The sequence below is a fragment of the Suricata suricatta genome, chromosome 9, assembly GCF_006229205.1.
Source record: "Suricata suricatta isolate VVHF042 chromosome 9, meerkat_22Aug2017_6uvM2_HiC, whole genome shotgun sequence".
Taxonomy (NCBI): Eukaryota; Metazoa; Chordata; class Mammalia; order Carnivora; family Herpestidae; genus Suricata; species Suricata suricatta.
Window position 1 is genome coordinate 55,131,746 of NC_043708.1, and position 24,050 is coordinate 55,155,795.

General features: G+C 33.0%; 1 long non-coding RNA gene across 1 annotated transcript in view; it reads right to left on the reverse strand.

Annotated features, from left to right (window-relative positions):
- The window catches only part of LOC115302543, an 856,964-nt gene that overhangs the window by 634,024 nt on the left and 198,890 nt on the right, over positions 1-24,050 (reverse strand). The window contains exon 2 of the long non-coding RNA XR_003913523.1: positions 2,604-2,745. This is a non-coding gene — a long non-coding RNA (uncharacterized LOC115302543). The remainder of the gene's footprint in view (positions 1-2,603; positions 2,746-24,050) is intronic.

Here is a 24,050-nt window from a genome sequence, read left to right on the forward strand (position 1 = left end):
CTTCATGTCCACAACTCTTCTCCTAGTATCAAAATCTGTGAAATTAGGGAGTGGCTTACTTATGTTTTATTACTCTACCAAATGTTTCTTTTGTCAAGAAATTCATTTCATATAAAAATAAGTGTTAGAATTGGCTTCTGGCTATGGAATTCACTCATCTTACTATGTCACTTAGAAGATGCTGGCATGAGAGAATGGCAGAATAGCCTAATAGGCTACTGAAGACTCAATTATAACACCAGTTGAGAGAAACGAAGCTGAAAGTATGCGTTTCTGTCTTTCAAGACGAAGTCTATACTATGAATAATCGTATTATATGCTGCAGTTTAGCCCAAGCTCAATAAATAAGCCCAAGTATCAAGGGCTAGTAGCAGAATTTGCTCTTCTATTACACATGATAATCTACTCACACAAGTTTGGCTTTTTATCCTCACAATTTTGGCACTGCTAATTTGAAAGTCTTTGTTTCCATGGCAGGTGACAATGGCTGTGTAATATGGCCAGATAAGGAACCTAGTCTAATTAAATTTCTAGTTAGATGAAACTTAACCAAGAGATTGTTGGCTGAAGAAGGAAGCTACCTCAATTAATCACGGTCTCTTAACTTGTTACACAATCCTGAACTAATGCAGTTTTGTATATTTTCTTCCTTTTGTATTTTATGTATACACATAAAAGTACATATATTCTCACACACAGATTTATATTAACTATTCTTATTTATATTAACTATTCTGTCCTTTATTCTTATCATTTTGTGTAAAAATTCCTGGTGGTAGTTGTCTTTAATTTAATCTCCTCAATTATAGAATATTCTGTAGTCATTGTGATTTAATGAGCGAAGTACATTACATTGCTAACAGATGGATACTGGGAATGGTGCCCAAAGATCACACTGTGACTGCTGGGATTTTGTTTCTCACACTTTTGAAGAAACAGTAAAGTGTCTTCTTTTGTACAAAAGATTGTCACATGTTTTTGGATGGAAACATAAATATACTGGTATGCCATGAAAGTCTGAATGCTGACTGACGAAGGAAATCGACCAGAATGGTAATTATTTTAGTCCATTCTACACTGTGCCTCCTAGTTGGGATGCTGACTGCAGACACTAAAAATATTCCTTTAACTTTCTCACTGACTTCTTATAGTCCCTACACAAAGTGCACCAAGATTTTAAAACAGAAAACGGGGAGAACCAATGTCCTGCTTTTCGCCTTTCAGCTTCTTTAGTTCACCAAAACTAACTTACCATGCATTCTCAAAGGTATTAGCACCAGCTCAGCAGCAATTTTCCCTCAGAGATCCGAGCCCCAACTTCACAGGTACCCGCTTCTAAGTTTCTCTATCCTTATAACGTTGATTCCATTTGTTGCTTTAGTCCAACAGTAGTACCTCTTTCTAATGTCATTATCTCGTTTTATCTTGAATTTGTTTTTCTAGCCCTCTAACACCTGTATCTAATTCCCTAAATTATATCCCCTCCGTTGAAAGCTCTATGGGGATTACTGTATTATGAATTCAGATTGATTGATAAGTCGTTGCTCACAACCAGCACCATATTCTAAAACTGTTCTGACATGTTGAAACTCTTTGAATATTCTAAATTCTCTCATGAATAGATGATTTTGCACATCTATCCCCCTACCTGGAATGCATCACACTGACAAGTTGTTCATGGTTCAGAATGAGAGTCACTCCACCTCCAAAGCAATCCTTTCTTCCCTTGCTCAACACATAATCCATCCTATAAAAGGTTTCTTCTTACCAAAGCTATAGTCTTATAAATCATTCTTTTAAAATTCATCAAATATTTGCCAAACAGGTTTGGTGATGAATCTTTCTCATTAAAATATAAGAGATTTGAGGGCAGAAATCCTGTTTTTCAATGTTCATCATCCAGCGCAGTCCATGCCACATAACAGAACGTAAATGAATGATTTAAGACTTTCAGTCCCTCTTTCTCTCCCATTCTAAATTGTGGGCAATATATTTAATTCTTACGAATTGCTATCATTCCTCCAATGAGATTATGACAAGAGTTATTTTAACACAGTTTATTACATTTTTATTGAAGTATAATTAACATAGTGTTATTTCTACTTTCAGCTGTTCAATGTAATAACTCAACAATTATATACATTACCTAGTCCTCATCATGATAAATATACTCTTGATTGTCTTCACCTATTTCACCCATACCCCACCCACCTCCCCTCTGGCAACCACCAGTTTGCTCTTTATATTTAAATGTCTGTTTTTGTTTCCATATTAATTATACTTCAATTAAAACAAATAATAAAAACAAAATCCAAAAAAAAAAGAAAGGAAAAGTCCAGGTAGCATGGTAAAGACAGATGTATTTCCCAATCTCTCTTTCTTTTCCTAATTATCCAAAAATGAAAAGATAATAGAGACATCTCATTTCTACTCCTTTTTTTTGTCAATTCATTAAAATATAGTTTAATAACCAAATACAAAAAAGAGTAAAGGTGGAATTCTACCCACAGAAATAAATGAGGACCAAAGCCAGCAACAGAAGACATCGAAATAAAGGCCTGAACCTCAACCAAGGCGGGAGGTTCAGAACCAAGAGGACTTACCACCATGATGTGAAGCCACCAAGAAGACGGAGTCCTATGAATTCTTGTAGGTACCTCACTTGATTCTGAGGCAGTGCCAGAGATGGAGGTAAGACACTTTGGATCCTGCTGACTGTGTCAAGTAATTTCTATCAAGAAGAGGCTGTAAAACAAACAAAGCATTTTGGGGGGATCTTAGGGATTGCAATTTCATACACTTATCAAGATGAGCACTGAATACAGAATTGTTGAATCATTATATTCTACACTTGAAACTAATATAACATTCTGAGTTAATTATACTTCAATAAAAATATTTTTAAAAATAACAGTTTATTACAAACTGTCCTAAGTTCTGCCCTAAGTTTTTAAAGGTCTTTTTTTTTCAATATATAGATAACTTAGCCACAGTAGTATTATTTTAAGTACTCAATATGTATGCCTGATTAATGGCTGCCATGTTAGACAAAGCAAGCATGGAACATTCAATCACAGCAGAAAATGCAATTTGTTGGTGCTGTCCTAGAGCAAACCCTCAGAATTTTTCAGACACATTACACCTGAATTTATACATATTTAACACAAATAGCCTAAAGATATTAATACCCTCTTTTTAAAATATAAGAAATCTATTTATAAACTGATATAGACAATGCACTTTGGAAAGTTAAAAGACATACTTATTTTGTACTCTGTGGATCCTTAGTAAGAACTGTGACTCAATTTGAATGACAGAGACAAAAAAGTTCCAATAGAGTCTGAATGTTATCTGAATGGTACTAGCAATACAGTAAAATTAACTTCACACTTCAGTTTATAGACCAACTGAGGCTTTCTCTTCATTTGTCAAATAATGTTTGATTGAATTAATTTCACTTATGAAGTTCTTCAGGCAGTGTGCAGGATAGCATTTCTCCAAAGTTCCCACCAAATAACTTCTAACTAAGGAGAATCAGCTATAACCCTGGAGGTCTGGTGGAATAAACTTATGTGATGCTTTTATTTATGCCAGTTTCTGCCATACCTTAAGAAATGTTTCTTTTTAACTGATGCCATTGCATTTAGTATTGAAAGCATTGTTTTTCAAAAACTCATTCAGTAAAATAACTCCCCAAGAGTATTTGCCATTCACGTAGTTTCCCATAGCCCTTGGACTATCAGTGACTAACTCTAGGAAAATACATACCACAATCTGAGAAACACCAATGTGGACACTGGTGAAATATAAAATAGCCAACTTATTTTCTCTAAACAGAAGAAAAACATGTATATCTTAATTTGAATGATAATGCAACATTTAACTACTGGTGTAGAATTAGCTTTAGAACCTGTGCTCCCTTTATCTAAAAGTGTTTTCATTTACACAATAAGATAATCCTTAAAAGCTTTTCAGAATATGCAAAGTCTGTTGCTATTCTTTCTTATTTACTAAGTCAAGAATAACTTGCATTTAATTATACTTTATTTTACTACATATCTTGCAAATAAAGTTACTTTCCATATTGAACCTATAGCATAGTAGCATGTTTTAATTGATAAAGTGTAGTATATAAGTACAATATTGTACAATTCTTATGAATGTATTTAAATATTGAAATTAATGTTTGATATCTTTAACCATAAAATAAAATTTAAAAAATTCAAAACATATTAAATAAGTTTAAAATGAAATTTATATGAGGATGTTAATAAAAGCTTAAATTATTCTACTTATCTGTTGAGAGTCTTCATTACGTTTCTGTAAAGTTTCAGAGTCTGGCTCAAGTTTAAAACTTATGTGCTTAATAAGGTGATTTGGTAAGTGTCACAGATTAACAAATTATGGAATGTTAACTCATTCTAAATGTGGGACTACTGTTTGAAACAGAAGGCAATTTATCAATGTCTACTGAGAATAATAAAAGTTTATAAGAATAAATACACACATTTTCCAGTTAATGAAGTCTCCGAAAATGAAGATGCATAGACATAAAATTATGCTTAGAATATAGCTTGGCATGGATGGCATCAGAAACCAGAAAACTGACAACAGTTGGAAGTTTAAATTGCAATGCACTGTTTAGTTTGAAGTGTTTGTTCATCCCTTCAAAGGCCTGAAATGTGTGAGGCACTGGGTAAGGTACAGAAATTCACTAAATTACTACAACAAACTCCAGTCTTATTCTCTAGTAATGTGTCAGAATTTTGGAAATCTGTGTTCATTCTAACCTGTTACCAAGGGGAGAAAAATGTACAGTTCGTCTGAACTGTGCATAAATGAGCACCAATATACCTCTTCTGTATTACTTTTTTCTTTTGTACGTTTATGCTCACTGATCCCTTTTCTGATTATGTCTTTATATTTGTTAATGTATTCAATAAAGTACTAGTCAAATTTTGTTGTCTTAAAGCCATTGTTGTATGATATTATACCTCTGCAAAAAAAAAGCCAATTTTATGACTTAACAACAGGTATTATGCCAATTTTCAAAAGCTCAAAAGGGGAATTTTACTTTAGAATTGAAATATAATCTACATTTAATTTTTTCTAACTTGAAAAAAATTTAGAATTGAAACCTAAGAGAATTGATCCCTATAAGAAACCCAATGTACCTTAAATAGGGTTTCTGGTTTCAATAACTTATTTTGTATGAAAAGAAATAAAAGAACTGAAACAGTATGGTAGTCAATGATAAATCTAAATGAACAATCATTTAGACAAAACTGGAAACATGTTTTAGTAATGTAACTTAAAACACAGTTTTAATGTAGACATATAAGTATTGCAATTAGAAACTTAGATTAAATACTTACTGAGGAATGAGTATTTTATTATTATGCACAACTTATCTTACAAAGCATTGTATTTACTACTTGGTATCTTAAAAATATTTATTATAATCTTATAGAAATGAATTATTTTGCAAAAAACTCATAATTATATACTATCTATTATTATTAAAAATGGGAATTGTATTGTTAATATAATATTTTCCATTTAAATTTGTTTCAAGATTTTAAAATAAGATTCAAATTAGAATTCCTGATATAAAAATATTTTAAAAATTAAAAATGAGACATTTAAAAATATTCAAAATGACTATGGGTCAAATTATATCCAAATAGACTAATTCCTCACAGCGTACACATTCTCAACATATTATAAAATATTTCCCTCTGTTACTCAAATATTTTAAGATAAAAAGTCCTAATTAAGGAGTAAATAGTTTTTCTCTAAAATCAAGAACATGTAGGTGAATGAATTTTCAAAAATATTTGGTGTGTAACTTTGTGGAAAATAAATTGATTATTCAAAATATTAGGCAATAGGCCTCCATTTATAAGAACAAAAGTTATTTTTATTGTTTTTAAACCAGGTTCCCTGATATTCCTAGCATTAATTTTTTGATCTGTTAAAATAAATAATATCAGATTTTCATAAAATTCTCAAAAGAAATAAAAATTAAAAATACCATCACTTGTGGATATACATCATACTATTACTTTGATAGCGTAAATAAGTTCAGCAATTTTTTAAAAAGGGTTTCAATGACTTTTCATAAAGCTGAAATCAATAAATGATAATATAAATAGGAATATTTTTACAGCAGAGTTTCTCCCAGGTGAATGATCTAAGAGCTAAGGTAAGGAGAGAGCTATATGCCTTTTATATCCTTATTTTAGAAGTGACAATATTGTTTCTACCACATTCTGTTTATTAGAAATAAGTCACAAAGTACAGCCCACCCACAGTCATGGGGAATTAGCTTTCACCTTTTGAAAGAGAGAAGTATCAAAGAATGTGTGGACAATCAACTCTCTGGCCATAAATTATTTATGTTCACCCACGCAAAATACAGGTACATTCATCCCCTTCCTAGCTACCCTCTTAATACCTCATTCCCATTATAGCATCTACTCAAGGTCAGAATGTTGTCATGTAAGTCACGTACACATGAAGAAGTTCTTCAGCTGTAATTCCTTGAGTATAGCTTCTTGATTATAGTTTTCTTAAACTATGAAACTAAAGACATAAGTGATCTCCACATACATGCAGCAGATTATAACAGGGTTAGGATAACTGCAAGAGATATTTATGTTCAAAAAGAATATTTGGAAGCACAAAGGACTTCATAGGACTTCAGCCTAGCACACATTGAAAGTGTGTTGGTTAGAACTTAGGGACTGGAATGCCTGTTCCATCACTCTGACCTCTTTATCACCATTCTCATTTTATCAAAGGTAGCATGTGTTTGCAGGTAAGCAGATTTCTCAACCTGCTTCATGCTTATAGAGGTTTGGAGATCCAAAGTTCTAAATTCATTTTGTATTTTCTCTCTTTTATGATCTACTCAGGTGGTAATTCTACAAATATAATATCCTTAATTAATAAGATGGTGAGATTTTCCAGTGAATTTTACTGAAAATCACTCCAATAGATAAAAGCTTCCCATAAATAACTTTCAGATGGTATCTACCTTCAGCTTCCACTAAGGGTAAATGTCCATAAGCTTATTAGAATCTCTATTATTCAGTTAACAAAATGACTGAGGAGCACCTTCGAAATCTATAGAGTTTCTTTTTTCTCACCAAGTGCCCTCTGAGGCACCATGATTGATCTTTCTGGGGTCTCACCAAATGATTTTAGAGTAACAACCTCAGTTTCATATACAGAGCAAGTTTTCTAAAAGTGCTCTAAATTTGATCATTCTTGAAAGTAGTTTCTTTTTTTCCCCCTCCAGTTTGTTGAGGTATAATTGAATAATACAATTGTATTTATTTATATACAATGATTTGATATTTGTATAAGTGAAATGATTACCACAATCATGTTAATTAAAATTATTTATCACTTCACATTGCTACTGTGTGTGTGTGTGTGTGTGTGTGTGTGTGTGTTGTAAGAACACTTAAGATCTATTCTAATTTTAGCATTAGTTGTTATCTGAAGTGGCTGAGATTTTCAAAATCATACATTTAGGCTCATTTTTTGTTAACAATCTTTTTATTGCCTCACCTCTCTCCTCTGGAATCTTCATGCAAATATCAAGAAGACAGGCAACACCCTCAGCATTTTCTCTGGCAATGTCCTTAGCTATATCATCAAGTTCATGATAAACTTTCCTACTTTCTATATTACCACAGGCAGCAGAGTTGCTAAATTCTGGGCCACTACAGAAGCAAATATCCTTTCTTCAGTTTCCAGGAGGGTGTTTCTCACTTCTCCTTAAGCCCTCAAGCATAGCCTCTCCAACAGCCATCATGCCTTTACAAACATTTACCTCAACAACCTTCAAGCTTCTTCAACATTCTGCCAGACTATTCCCAGTATCTAGTTCCAAGGACACTCAAATTTGGTTCCTCTCTCTAAGGTAATACTTATAATACCAAAATCAGTATTAGTTATCTATTGCTACTAATATATTAACCTAAAACTTAGTGCCTTAAATTAACAGTTATATTTATGATCTCACGATTTTTGTATTTCAGGAATCATTATGGTTGGGCATAGCTAAGTAATTATACCTTAGACTCTCCCTAAGATTCCAATTCATTGGTCAGCTAAGGCTGTAGTCATCGGAAGGCTTGACAGAAACTGGAGGATCCAACCCCAACTTGAAAGTTGGCAGAAGACCTCCTCCATTCTTCACCATGTGGATCTCTTTATAAGGGTCGCTGGCATGTCCTCACATTCTGACAACTGGCTTTCTACAAAGCTAGGTTCAAAGAGGAAGGAGCAACATATAAGAGATAATGAATTTAATGACCTAGCCTCAGAAATCGATTACCATCACATCTGCTAATTCCATCGGTCACAAAAACCAAACCCTATATAGTGGAGGAGAGTAGTACACAAGGGCATGAATACCAGGAGATGGTGATTATTGGGACCACCTTGGAGGGGACGTACCATACTCAGCAATAAAAATATCCAGTAAATGGAGAACTGAGAAAAGCAAATAGCACAATAGATATTAAATACAGACTATTTCTTAGATATTTGTTTAAAAAAAAGTTGAATAATATATTCAGGAACCATGGCATATTCACAGATTGTCAGAATCCAAGACCTATTTAAATAGTGCCATATGTCACTTTCATATTCAAATTCTTTGCTTCCCATTCATACAAATACAATTTCTTATTAATTATAAATTATGTGCATTACACTATGTGTACTCAGAATACATTTATACTATACTCACACTACGTATGAATTTAGATGGAAATACTCTATATATCATTACAAACCAACAGCCTATCTAGAAGGTACTCTGAATTTAAAAGATAATTATATTATTTTATTGTAAATGATATGGAATAGTGACTCTCCTATTTTTCCCAGGGTAAAGAAAATAATAGTTAAAATCCCAATTTGATCATACAACTAGTGATAGTGTGATTTCTTTTTTTTTGTTTTGTTTTTTGTTTTTTTAATAGTTTATTGTCAAATTGGTTTCCATACAACACCCAGTGCTCTTCCCCACAAGTGCCCTCCTCCATCACCACCACCTCTTTTCCCCCCTCCTCCTCCCCCTTCAACCCTCAGTTCATTTTCAGTATTCAATAGTCTCTCAGGTTTTGCGTCCCTCTCTCTCCCCAACTCTCTTTCCTTCTTCCCCTCCCCCTGGTCCTCCATTAGGTTTCTCCTGTTCTCCTGTTAGACCTATGAGTGCAAACATATGGTAACTGTCCTTCCCTGCCTGACTTATTTCGCTTAGCATGACACCCTTGAGATCCATCCACTTTGCTACAAATGGCCAGATTTCATTCTTTCTCATTGCCATGTAATCCTCCATTGTATATATATATATATAACACATCTTCTTGATCCATTCATCAGGTGTGGTTTCAATAAAGGTTGTGATTTGTATTTTTAAAAGGGGTCTCAGCTATGTTTTTAACCATTAGTATTGAATTTAAAACAATAAGACACATATGGAAGACATAGGAATAAATTTTATATTTGTCTATAAACACAGAAGATTACATCTCATTTGCTGTAAACATCTTGAAAAATACAGAGAAGAAAATGTCCAGACTTATTGTGTGCAAATTTCTTTTTCCTAATCTCTTCAGGGACTCATTTTAAACAAAACAAGTCCTGGCTGATAAAAGAATCTTCATCATTAGCTTTGACCACTCTGTTTATTAAGACAAACACACACACACACACACACACACACACACACACACACACACACAATATAGAAATACCAGAAAAGAGACATACAATTTTTAAAAAGAAAAGCAATGAAAATAATGTCATTTTTTCATAATCATAAAAGTCTATGTGATTTTTCCTGAATAGAAATGATACATTTTATTTTCATGAGGAATTGGCTAATTCTTAAACTGGTTTACATGATTCCAAATATCATTTGAATACTGAGGGACTGAAACATATATTTATAAATGTTTTGATACTTTGCAATTTAAATACGTCTATGTGATTCATCTTTTTTCTCTTAGAAAAAATTTGAATATAGTAGATTCAGATGTAAAATAACATCTATTATTTTTTGCCTTTAAGAATGCTAATTTTCAACTCAGAGACAATTATAATTACCCAATCATCTCCACATCATATAATATAGCTTTTAAAAATATCCTACTCTTCTATATATAACCAAGTTGTCATGTTCAAGATATCACAAAAATGACTTAAAAAATAGCTTTTAAACATTTTAAAATATACAAAATCAAGTTTAAACACAAGCAAATATAGATTATCATATGTATGTGATAGTGCCTTTGGCAGAACACTTGTTAAAACATGTAGTTTAAACTGTCTTATAGAAAATGGTCAATTTAACTACAATAGTACATTTCCTGGCTTATGTTTATTAGGTATTTCAGTGGTCTGTTGGCCTGAGAGGTTGATTTTGTCTTTGGTAGATATGTCGGAAAAGGAATCAGATAAAATAAATACTGATAAATGGAGAATTGTCTCAACATAATGAATTCTTTATTGCAGGAAATCATATAGAAAAATTGATCAGACAAAACAACAAAGCTTTACAGATAAATTTTTATAAATAGATGCCACATTCAGAATAGTTTTAGTTGAATGGCAATGTACTATTCTTGAGTTATTTAATAAGGATCATATTCTTGATTCTTCTATAATTTGAAGTTTCTAATCACTTTAGGAGTCTTCAAAGAATACTGCCCAAGGAAGAATCTCTGGAACATTCCATTGTTGTTACTGACTTTTATTTTGAATTATTACAAATTCAAAGGCAGTTTCAAAAAATTCTGGTCTCATGCTACTCTTCACTCAGTATACCAAAATAGGAACAACCTACATGACTGTAGTACAATATCAAAGACAGGAAAGACATCCATTGACCTTATTCAGATATTAGTTTATGTGTGTGGATTTAAAAAAGGCTATTTCCATTCAGAGTTGATTACAATTACCAAGTATCATCTGCCACATCATATTATTCAACTATATTTTTAAATAAATATATATCCTGGGGAGTCTGGGTGGTTCAGTCAGTTGAATGTCTGACTCTTGATTTTGGTTCAGGTCATGATCTCATGGTTCATGAGTTCAAGCCCCACATCAGCCTCTGCACTGAGAGCACAGAGCCTGCTTGGGATTCTCTGTCTCTCTCTCTCTCTCCTAACCTCCATTCATGCTCTCTCTATAAAAAATAAACATTAAAAAAATAAAAATAAATAAAAATAAATAAACGTCCAACTTCGGTTCAGGTACCATCTCACGGTTCATGGGATTGAGTCTTGCATTGGGCTCTGTGCTGACAGCTCAGAGCCTGGAACCTGTTTCAGATTCTGTGTCTCCCTCTCTCTCTGCCCTTCTCCTACTCACGCTGTTTCTTTCTGTCTTAATCATATATAAACATTTAAAAAATTAAAAAATAAATAATACATATATATATACTATACTACATGTAACCAAGTTGCCATGTTCAAGGCATTGTAATCAATAGACTAATTCAAAACTAATTTTTAAATGTTTTGCATGTGTGTAATTCTATGCAGTTGATAGAAATTATAGTAATGACAAATAAATTTAAAGACAGTTGGCATCTTTATTATGCTGAATCTTCCAATGAACACTGTAGTTTATCCTTTTACTTAGGTTTTCTTTATTTCTTTCATCAGTTTGTAATTTTTAGCATATAGATCTATACGTGTTTTAAGTGTATACCTATATATTTCATTTTATTAGGAGTGAATATAAATTGTATTTATTTTCATAAGTTATTAATAGATAAAATGTGATTGATCTCATGTTTTCATATCAAACCTTTGAATTTGCTGGACTTACTAGTTCAAATGCTTTTTTGTTTCTTTGTTTTTAATTCTTAGATATTTTCTAAGTCAACATCATATCATCTACATATAGGGACAGCTTTGTTTCTTCCTTTTTGATCTGTATGCCTTTTATTTATTTTACTTTACTTACTGCTGTGTCTAAAAGTCCTTGTACAATATTGAACAAGGGTGGTGAGACTGACTATCCTTGTCTTGTTCTTGGTATTAGGGGGGAAACATTCAGTATTTTACTTTTATATGTAATATTAGCAGGAGAGTTTTTATAAATGTTTCTTATCAAGTTGAACTGATTCTATTCTGTCCATAATTTACTGAGATATTTCTTACAAATGAATGCTGGATTTAGTCAAATATCTATTTCTATGATGTAAAAAAAAATCACATCATTGTTTTTGTTGTTAGCTAATTGATAATGGTAGATGGCACTGGTTTTTTTGTTTGTTTGTTTTGTTTTATTTTTTAATTTTTTTTTAATTTATAATAGTTTATTGTAAAATTGGTTTCCATATAACATCTAGTGCTTATCCCCACAAGTGTTTTATTTTTAATGTTTATTCAGTTTTGAGAGACAGAGAGACAGATTGCAAGCAAGGTAGGGGCCGAGACAGAGGGAGACACAGAATTGGAAGAAGTCTCCAGGCCTTGAGCTGTTAGCACAAAGCCTAACAGGGGTTTCAAACCTATGAACCCTGGGGTGCCTGGGTGGCTCAGTTGGTTAAGCATCCAGCTTCGGCTCAGGCCATGATCTCAAGGTTTGTGGGTTCAAGCCCCATGTCGGGCTCTGTCCTGACAGCTAGCTCAGAGCCTGGAGCTTGCTTTGGATTCTGTGTCTCCCTCTCTCTCTGAACCTCTCCTGCTCACACTGTCTATCTCTGTCTTTTAAAAATAAAAAATAAAAAACCATAAAAATACACCTAAAAATCCTGAGATCTGACCTGAACCAAGTCAGATGCCCAACTGACTGAGCCACCCATGAATCCCCACACTGGTTTAAACATGATGAGCACCTCTTGCATATCTGAAAAATCCCATTTGGTTTGTGGTGTACACTGATTTTTATACATTGGTGAGAAATTGCACTGTAGTTTATTATTTTTTTTTCTTATTTGTCTGATAAATAAGTTGTCTCAGGGGCGCCTGGGTGGCTCAGTCGGTTAAGCCTCCGACTTCGGCTCAGGTCAGATCTCACGTTGTGGGTTCAAGCCCCGCGTCAGGCTCTGTGCTGACAGCTAGCTCAGAGCCTGGAGCCTACTTCCAGTTCTGTGTCTCCTTCTCTCTCTGCCCCTCCCCCTCTCATGCTCTGTCTCTCTCTGTATCAAAAATAAATAAAACATTTTAAAGAAATTAAAAAAAAATAAGTTGTCTCATAAAATGGACTCAGAAGTTTATCTTCTCTTTTATTTTCTGAAGAGATTGTATAAAATTATTGTTCATTCTAAGTGGTTGGTATAATTCTCTAGTGAAATCTCTAGACATGGTGAGTTCTTTGGGGGAGATTAAATATAAATTAGATTTATTTAATTGTTGTAAGGATATTCATAATATCTATTTCAATACAGTTAATTTTTGATAGTTTGTAGTTTTAATTTATAATTATCTTCTTCCAACTTGTCAAATTTATAAATATCAACTCGTTCATAGTATTTCCTTATTATTTTTGTAGGATATGTACTAATGCTTTTATTTCAGTGATGTTATTCCTGATTTGTTTTTTCTCCTACATTTTTATCTATACTACTAGAGTTTTGTCAATCATATTGATTTTTTTTGAAGAACCATATTTTATTTTGTTGATTTTATGTATCTTTTTAATTTCTTGATTTCTGCTCTTACATTTACTATTTCCATTCTTCTGTTTGTTGTGGTTTCTTTAGCTTAAACTTTTCTGTTTCCTGGGGTGGGGTGTGGAACTTAGGTTACTGAATTGAAACTTCTCAGTTCTAATGTAAGCTTTTAGTGGTATACATTTCCCTTTTGGTACTGCTTTCACTTCATCCCAAATGATTTTGTATGTATTTTTTTATTTATTTCTATATTATTATTTTGTTTTCTGTGAGACCTCCTCTTTAACCCTTAAAATATCTAAAACTATGTTAATTTCCATGTATTTAGAAGTTTCTCCCATTGTCTTTCTGTTATTTCTTTCTGGTTTGATTCTAGTACAAACAGAGAACACATACTGTATAATTTCAGTTCTTTTAAATTTGCTAAGGTATGTTTTATGGTCCAGGATATTGACTCTCTTAGTGACTGTTCCTTGGGCACTTGATAAACAATGGGAGGTGTTCTATATATGTCAACCTGGTAGTTGACTGTGCTTGTCAGATTCTATGTTCATGTTGATTTTCTTTCTAAGCAGTTATATTAGTTCCTCAGTGGGGTATTAAAGGTCTCAACTCTAACTGTGGGTTCATCCATTTATCCTTTCAGCTCTCTCAAATTTTGCTTTGTGTATTTTAAGGCTCTGATTTTTGGTGCATACACATTCATAACTGTATGACTTCTGATGGGATACTTTTATCAGTATATAATGTTCCTCATTGTCTTTGGTCGTTTTGTTTTTCATTCTCCCTAAAATCTACTCTATAAAGTATATCACCATTTCTCCTTTTCTTTCTTTTTCTTTCTTTCTTCCTCTCTCACTTTTTTTTTTAATTTCTGAGAGAGAGAGCACGAGTACGCAAGGGGCAGAGAGGGAGAGAGAGTGAATCACACAAGGGGCAAGAGAGAGAAGGACAGAGGAAGAGAGTGTGGAGCCCAAAGCAGGGTTCGAACTCACTTGAAGTGGATACTCACCAAAAGCAGGATTCAAACTCGGGAACCATGAGATCATGACCTGAGCCAAAGTTGGAAGCTTAACCAACTGAGCCACCCAGACACCCATGCTTTGTTTTTCTTAATTAGAATTTGGTATATCTTTTCTGTCATTTCACTTTTAAACTTGTTTATGTGCCATTCTGAATTGAGCTTGTTAAAAACATATAGTTGTCTCATGTTTTATACCCATTCTACCAATGTTATATTTAAGTCATTTACATTAGAGTAATTATTGAGAGTTTAGAACTTATTTTTGCCATTGCCCTTCTGTTTGTACCCTCTTTTTCTCATTCCTTTCTCTTTACCTGTATTCCTGTGAATACTTGGACATTTTTAGAATAACAAAATGTTATTCTAAAGTTTAAAGGTTTGTAAAGTTTTTTTTAGTTTTCATTATAAGTATTACTATATACATATAGGTAATTTATCACAGTACATGGCATTAGCATTTCACTATTTCAAATGAAGTGTGGAAATCACATGTCCATGACATCCCTTTATCATTCCCAACTATCATTTCTAAATGTTTAGGAATTCCCTCCAAATATATTGAACATCTTATCAGATGTTACTATAATTTTTTCCTCAATCATCTAACATGATTTTATATTTATGAATATCTGTATGTACAGGTGATAACAAACACACACACATTTCTTGTTCTGTCATTTACAAAAGCCTAGAAGAAATACATTCAAGCAGCAAGACACTTCTAGGACACAGATCTTGGTTTCTAGTGCCATTCTTCAATAAAAGGATCCAAAACTTCTTGAATATAGGGGGTATTCTAGAGCAAGGGCATATGTAAGAAGAGCCTGGAACATTTTATAGTTCTTGAAAGTAAAAGAGTACTCACACACACACACACACACACACACTCTGATGGGGATACATCATAGTGACACAGGAGCTAACTGACAGATAAACAGCAATTTACTATAACCTAATATGAGACAGACATAAGTCTATATTGATGTAAAAAGATAATTAAATAAATAAATAAGTGGGAAAGATAGACAATCACCCATGCAGAAATATGCCGAAGAATCTATGTAGATATTCCAATTCAAACTGGAACTCTTATAAATTTCATAGCCAAGAGAAGGCTAGGGAGACAGAAACATAAATATAATATTGTTTCTGGACTGTATTCTGGATCAGAAAACTGACATCATCATAAAAGTAGGAAATCCGAGTAAAGTTTGAACTTTAGATAATAATAATGTATCAAGATTGGCTCATTAGTTGTTATAAATGTACCATACTAAAGTAAGAAATTAATAATAGTGGAAATTAGGTGTCTTTGGGCTATCTTCATGATTTTTATGAAACCTAAAACTCCTCCAAAAACAAGACCTACCTAAAAATAAAATAATAATGAAATCACAGTTCATAATAGTCTTATACTGGATAGCACTTAAAAAAAAAGAAATAGTTTTCTGGTTCTTCACATAGATTCTATTCTGCCAATATGAAAAACCATGATATCATACTTTAAATATCTGAACTTCTTTCTTCATTATTAGGTTATGCGTATAAAATGAGCATAAAAATTAACCTGACTAGAATTACTTACATATTTCCCATTCTTATTGCATTATTAATATGTAGCATTAGTTCTCTCTATTCTTATCCTAGGTTCTGACAACACTTTGAAATGAAGCTTTTCAATTACTATTTTGTGTCAATGATTCACAAAAGAAAGGATTCCACCATCCATTGCAGCTGCTCTGAAATGAATGTCAGGCATTCTTCCCACCCACTTTCAAGGTGATCACTGCATGAGGAGGGCATATTTGTTCTCATTTTATTTTTCACTCGAATTCCATGTCTCTGGGAGGAAAGTGATTTTGATCATGTGGCTGAATGAGCAGAGAATGGAATTTATAAGACTCTTGGGGAAGTAACTGAAATATAAAAGTATACTAGTGCTTTACAGCAAAATTCATAGGAGCTTAAATTTTCTAAATAAATTACAAATGTCCTCTTATAGAGAATTTAAAAAAAACACACCTTTAGAGTTAGAAGAAAATGTCATTGATAACAATTACATACTGATTTTCCTAATTTAAGCCACAGTACATAATTTGCAATACCACTGTAAAGATTTCATGAAAAATATACATGAAAATATTTAGTAAACTATGGCATACTATTGTAACAGATACTAAGTAGGACTTTTGCTCTCTCCCATAATTTGTTGCTAGGACCTACAGCTGAGAAGAGGAAAGAAAATACACTTTGGAGTCTCCTCAACTCAGCCAAAGACAGAGCACACTGAATAGATGTCAACAAAAATAGATTCAACAAAATAGATTTCAACAAAAGACAGAAAATAATACAAAAACATTTTCACAGTGCCGTTTTACCATTCACCAAAGTAAGCTCAGGCTTAGATGAAATTTAAAAAGTAGGACTCAATGGGGCTGGGAGGTTCGTGAAAAATGTGGTATTAAGAAAAGAGCTTTTTTCTCTCTCTGTCATGTGGGAAGAAGTGAAAGTTGTCCCTTGAAAAACTGAGCATTCTAAACGTCACATGTAAAGATCTATATAGTTTGTGGACATAGAGAACAGAACCTCCCTCCACCATTAGAATTTTATTGAGCTCTTGAACCTCTATACCAAGGTTTCTTAACCTTCACACTATTGATGTTTAACTAGATAGTTTTTGTTATAGGGAGTTCTTCTGTGCCCTGCAGAATGTATTAGCAGCCGCACTGGCATCAACCCTCTAGAGACCAGTAAAACCACTTCTCCCCTAGTCATAACAGTCAAATATGCCTCAGAAGGTTGCCAAATGTCAAAGGAAAAGTCATGCCAGATATAGGAAACTGCTTTTTTTTTTCCACCATAGTTCTGTCAATGTTGCACATTGTAAAATTTGAGGGAGATTTGGAGGACATAAGTAAACATAACAAGTTTTCTGCATTTTACCCATGATAGTACACTGGAGTAGAAAGATTAAACAGTTCTCCACAAAAATCACACACAGATACATTAATGCGATTACTGAAAAATAATAACAACAACTGGCTTCTGTATTAATAACAGCCTTGGAGTTGAAAGGAAAGAGGGGATAAGTTCAGACAAGCTGCTGGTACCATAAGTCTTCCAAACAAAACCTCACCCACCTTAGGGGAAGAAGATATATTAGAAATAAGATACAAAAATGTTATTGTACCACTATAATCCTTATGTCAAAACCAGAAAAGAATAACACAAGACAATGGAAGTACAAACCATTATCATTCATAGACATAGATATAAAAATTCTAAACAAAAATTAGCAGTTAAATCCAGCAATACATAAAAGAATGATATAGCATGATTAAGTTGAAATGAAAAGTATTTTAACATGCAAAAATCAATGTAATTCACTACATTAAGTTACGGATATTAGGTAGCATTTTGATAGATGTATAAAAAGCATTTGGGAAAATGCAATACTCATTTATTTTAATGTTCAACAGACTAGAAATAGAAGGAAATTTCTCAATCGGATAAAGGACATATATGGAAAACCTACACTATACATACTGGTGAAATCCTACATGCTTTGACTGTAAGACAGAGACCAATATAAAAATGTATAATCTCACCATTTCTACTCAGTATTATCATGTAAACGCTAGTTAGAACAACAAGAAAGAAAAAGAAAGCAAGCAAGCAAGCAAGCAAGCAGATTAAAAAGAAATAAGTAAAAGTGTTGATTTTCAGCTAAATCCTAAAACCTCCTAGAACTGAGAAGTGAAACTTAGCAATATATAATCAATATACAGAAGTAAATTTTATTTCTATATACTAGTAATTAGAAATTAGGAAATGAAGCAAAATATTATCTGTAATGCCATAAAAAATTATGAAACTTATCCATAAGTGTCACAAAAGTATGTCAAAGCTCTTTTGTTAGGCACTATTACAGAAAAACAGAGAGATAAATCAAGAAACAGACTTTTACTGACAGAGGAAAAAACTGATGGTTACCAGAGGGGAGGTGGGCCAGGGGTGGGTGACGAGGATAAAGGAGTACACTTGTCATGATGAGTACCGAGTACTGAGTGATGTATGGAATTGTTGAATACCTATAGTGTACACCTGAAATTAATACTGCAGTATACATTATCTAACTGGGATTAAAATAAAAATTTTTTAAATTAAAAAATAAAAAATTAAATATAAATAGAACTGTTGCTTAAGTTGTTTTTTAAAATGTCGTTTGTAGTCAAAAGAAATAGTATATAAAAACAACAACAACAAAAAACACTACAACAGATTTCCAAGGAATATAAAAGAATACACAAATAAATGGAGAGACAAACCATGTTCAATATTTTTGAGATCTCATTTTTCTTCAAATTTATCTAGAGATGTATTACAATCTCAGCCAAAATATCAATAAAAGTTTCCCCCTTGAAATTGATAGGATAAATAAAAAAATTTTTGAAAAGCCAAAGGAATAGAATAGCCAAAATAAAAAGCTAAAAAGCTAAAAAAAAAAAAACAAACCTCATTTAAAGGATTTGCCCTACTTGACTTCAAGTCTTACTAAGATGTATGCAAATCAAGATAGTGTGATATTAGTAAAAATATACACATATAAAGCAATTAAACAAAATAAAGAATCCAGTCTTTCAATATGATGAAATGATTTTCAACAATAAGGTACAATTAAGTATGGTAAAATATTTCCAACAAAAGATGGATATCCATGAGAAAGAGAAACAATCCCAGTCCCTACCTCACACCAAACACAAAGATTTATTGTACTAAATCATAATCCACAGGCGCCTAGGTGGCTCAGTTTGTTAAGCACCCAAATCTTAATTTTGGCTCAGGTCAAGATCTCACAGTTTTTTACTTCAAGCCCATGTTGGGCTCTGTGCTGACAGTGTTGAACGTGCTTGAGATTCTCTTTCTCCCTTTTTTTCTGTCCCTCTCCTACTTGCTCTTTCTCTCTCAAAATAAGTAATAAAAGTAAAGACTTACAAAAACTAAAAATAATCATCATCCTAAATGTAAAGAGTAAAACAATAAAACTACTAGAGGAAAACACAGAGGAATGTCTTTAAGAACCTGGAATAGGTGAAGATTTCTTAGAGGAAAATGCAAATGCAGATTGCATAATATATAACAGAGAAGATTGGAAAAAAATGGTCTTTAAGAACACTTATAAGACATATACTTGAAGAGGGATCTGTATTTAGAATATAAAAAAATACTTGTGTTGAAGAATAAAACATTAAATAACGAAATAAAAAATGAATAGAAGACTTTTAATCAGACACTTCCCAAACGATGTGCAAATGACCAATAGCACACGAACAAATACTTATCCTAAATTATAGAGGAGATGCAAATTAAAAGCACCATAAAATAATACCACACATCTACTAAAATGGCTAAATGGAAAAGACTGAAAACACCAAATTTTGAAGATTAATTTCCAATTATAGGGAAGTCGAATTACCGCCCCTTCAGAAAACCATTTGGCAGTCTATTAGAAAGTTAAACATTTACTCCAGATCCTAGCAATTCCAATCCTAAGCATTTATCCAAAAAAATAAAAAATAAAACTTACATCCACAGACAGTATTGCAAAAAAATCTTCATAATAATGAAAAACTGAAAATAACTCAGATTCTTATCCTAGAAAAATAAATATTTACAAAATGGACTACTATAAAGTAAGGGAAAGAAAGAACGTCTGATACATGCAAAAAAATGAAATATTTTTAACATGAAAACTATTGTGGCAAGTGAATAATTGCACATACACAAAGAAGGCTGCATAATGCCAAATATATGAAACTGACAAAACAGGTTCCTATCTATTGGAGGTTTATCCCCCGTTGGCAAGTCCTGGATCTTATCAGAGCTGTCCCCTCACTAACTAGTCAGGCAACAGTGGCTTCCTTCCTAAAGTGACTGTGTTTAACATAGACAGGAGCCACCCAGACTCTGCATCAAGGAAAGAGGTCCTGCTCAGCCCCCCGCCAAGAGCAGGGGTGTTAACAGGCAGCTTCCAGCTATTATTTCCTTTATGGTCTCCCTCAGTGGCACATTCTCTCTCCTCTGAGTTCACACGCTGGCCAGGGCAGCCTGAATATGGTGACTGAACAAGAAAGGTATGTCAAAGCCTGTACATTTCACCCAATGTGGGACAGTGATGGACCAACATCTGTTCCAGAGCTCGCCACCAGGTTGGCTGAGGCTTCGCAGGGCCTGGACGGCAGTTCACATTCTCTCTTTGAGCAATCCTCTTTCCTTCCCCTTCTTTTCACGGTGTTGATCCCTAATTAAACATATTACTCCTCAGACTTTGTTATGGCATCTACTACTGAAGAATCTAAAAATCTTTCTTGTGAGTGCTAAACTGCTTAGTTATGCAGTAACTTGCTGCCCAGATGTAGTAGAATAGGTTATGTACATTAAATAAACTAAGCAACATGGGGTTGTACCAACATTCATATTTAACTATAAAAGTCCTTAGAGCAAAATTTAGTATATGTTACTCTAGCACTATTGGTAAATGGTGATACCTAAAATTACTTTCTCTGTGCAAGTGGCTGAAGTTGGAAAATCAGACACAGAATGCATGTCTCACAGGAACACAATCACCAGGAGAAAATATCTCTGTTATTTATGGATTTGAAAAAAACAGTGCTATAAAAACATATCATTTAAGCTGACTTGCTATTAATCAGACCCTTTTGTCCATAGTCTTTCTGCCTAGACTGTCTGAAGAAATGTTGAAGTGAAAACTTGAAAGCATAGAAAGAATAATGTGATTTGTGATCCCATGTTACCATACTCATCCTTTTCTGTGTCTGAATGAATGTACTTCTTGGCAAAACTTGGGTTTGTCATATCATAGATGCGTGAAAACAACTAAATAGAGGCTGTTGAAACACAAAATGGGACTGAGAGTTTCCATACTAGAATGAGTATTTCGTGCTTTTTCCAGAATTGAGTGGACAATATATACTCAATAAAAATAAAAAGGTAATAGCTAAAAGAATTAAGTTATTTATAATGCATATGTGAACATTATTAAATTATATGTAATCTATGATTTCCATGTTAACAACTCATAGGTCTAGGTAGACACATTTAAATTTCTTTTTAACTTTTATTTATTTTTGAGAGACAGAGAGACAGAGCTTGAACAAGGAGGGCAGAGAGAGAAGGAGACACAGAATCCAAAGCAGGCTCCAGGCTCCAAGCTGTCAGCACAGAGCCTGATGCAGGGCTCGAACTCACGACCCTCAAGATCATGACCTGAGCCAAAGTCAGCCACTTAACCGACTGAGCCACCCAGGTGCCCAATAGGCAGACTCATTAAATAGAATTCTAGACTTTGTGGATCTGGAAATAAAATGCCTCTACATTCACTGCTTCTAAAAACAGGTTTTCACAACAAAATATTTCAGAGAATTTTCTATATTGCAAAGGTCCTTTCCATTATGATAACCTCCAGAACAACAGATTACCTTTTGGTAAAAATTAGCAATGTTAATTAAGGTTTTCTTCTATATCCATTGAAGTTTTCTGATAACAAAAGACCAATCTTTCATTTTATAAATAAAACTAAATAGACTATCCACAGAATGAAGTACGATCATAAAGCAAAGCTCTGTTAAAATGCATAACCATTTTACCGGGTGAAGAAGCTATTTCATGAAGAACTTAAAGTTTTAATCACTTTATGTCAAATAGTGTCAGATACCGCATTCTGGGCTAGACAAGGAATAAAATTAGTCTGCATATTTGGATGCACTCTTTCTTTCCTTCTTTCTTTCTTTCTTTCTTTCCTTTCCTTTTTTTTTTTTTTTTAGCATTTATTTAGTTTTGAGAAACAAAGTGACAGAGAACAAGCGGGGGATGGGCAGAAAGAGAGAGGGAGTCACAAAATCCAAAGCAGGCTCCAGGTTCTGGGCTGTCAGCACAGAGCCCGACGTGGGGCTCAAACCCATAAACCTTTGAGATCATGAACTGAGCCAAAGTCAGACGCTTAACTGACTGACCCACCCAGGCACTCCTTAAATGCATTCTTAATATCCAAATCTTCATACTTAAACCATTTTAATTGCCTGTTTCAGATTTAGTAGCAAAAATAAAATGTGAAATCATAAGATTATTTATCCATTTAAAAATATATCTTAATTTCTACTTGGAACAAATAAATAAGAACACTCTTACATCCAATTAACTCCATTAACATTCAATCTTTGTCAATAAACTATTTAAATAATTGATTAAAATTACTCATCTTATAAGTTTAGGACTTATAAAATTATCTCCTTAGAAACTATCACTTAACATACATTATGAGGCTGTCTTTTTATAGTGTTAACTTAGGCTTAAAGGATTTTCTGTTCTGAAAATTACATGAGATACGTTGTATTATTGTTCAATATACTTTCTGGTTCCATTGATTTCTAGTAGGTTTCTAAAATCTAATTTAATTCCTATACTTTCAGTCCTATGATAAATAAATCATTGCAGATATAGTTTAATGTTAGTATCTTAAAATCTCTTCATGATTATGGAACTGTTATTAAAAGTATAAATGTATTTTTTGTTAAGATTTTGGGTTACATTGATAGTATGGCTTTCTTTTACATTACAACAAAAATCAACAGCATTGAAGGGATAAAAGTGTCATCCACACTCCATACAACTTGACACAATATCATCTAAAATGTCTAGCAGAAAATGAAAAGACATAAACTATGAGAAAAGATTAGAAAATACAGCCTAAAATCAAGAAAATAAAAGATGACAAAATAACCAAAATGCTGAAATCACTATATAAGGTTTTTATAATAGTTATTAGAAACATGTTAGAAACATGGTCAAGGAATTAAATAAGATATAAAATATTAAAGATAAAATTCTTAGGATACATATAGATACTATCACAGCAGCAGCAGCAACAATAATAACAACACAAATTTAAACTCCAGAATTGAAAACTATAGCATACAAATTTTAAACATTCATTCTATGTCCTTAACAGCAAGGTAAACTCTAGTGGGGAGGGGGGAAGCCAGTAAATTTGAAGATAGGTAAATAAAAATTATCAATCTGAAGAACAGAGAGAAAAATGGGGTGGGGTAGGCCTTCTGTTACTTAAGATGATATAAACTACCTTAAGAAAAGTCTCAAAAGGAGAGAAGAGAGAGAAAGGAGCACTATACATTTTTTTAAAGAGATGACAAGTGAAAACTACTCACATTCAGTGAAAAATGTACAGATCCAAGAAGTGCAGCAACGCCAGGAAGATAAACCTGTGCACTCTGTGTCTCTCTCTCTCTCTCTCTGTCTCTCTGTCTCTCTCTCTCTCAGGCATGTCAAAGTCAA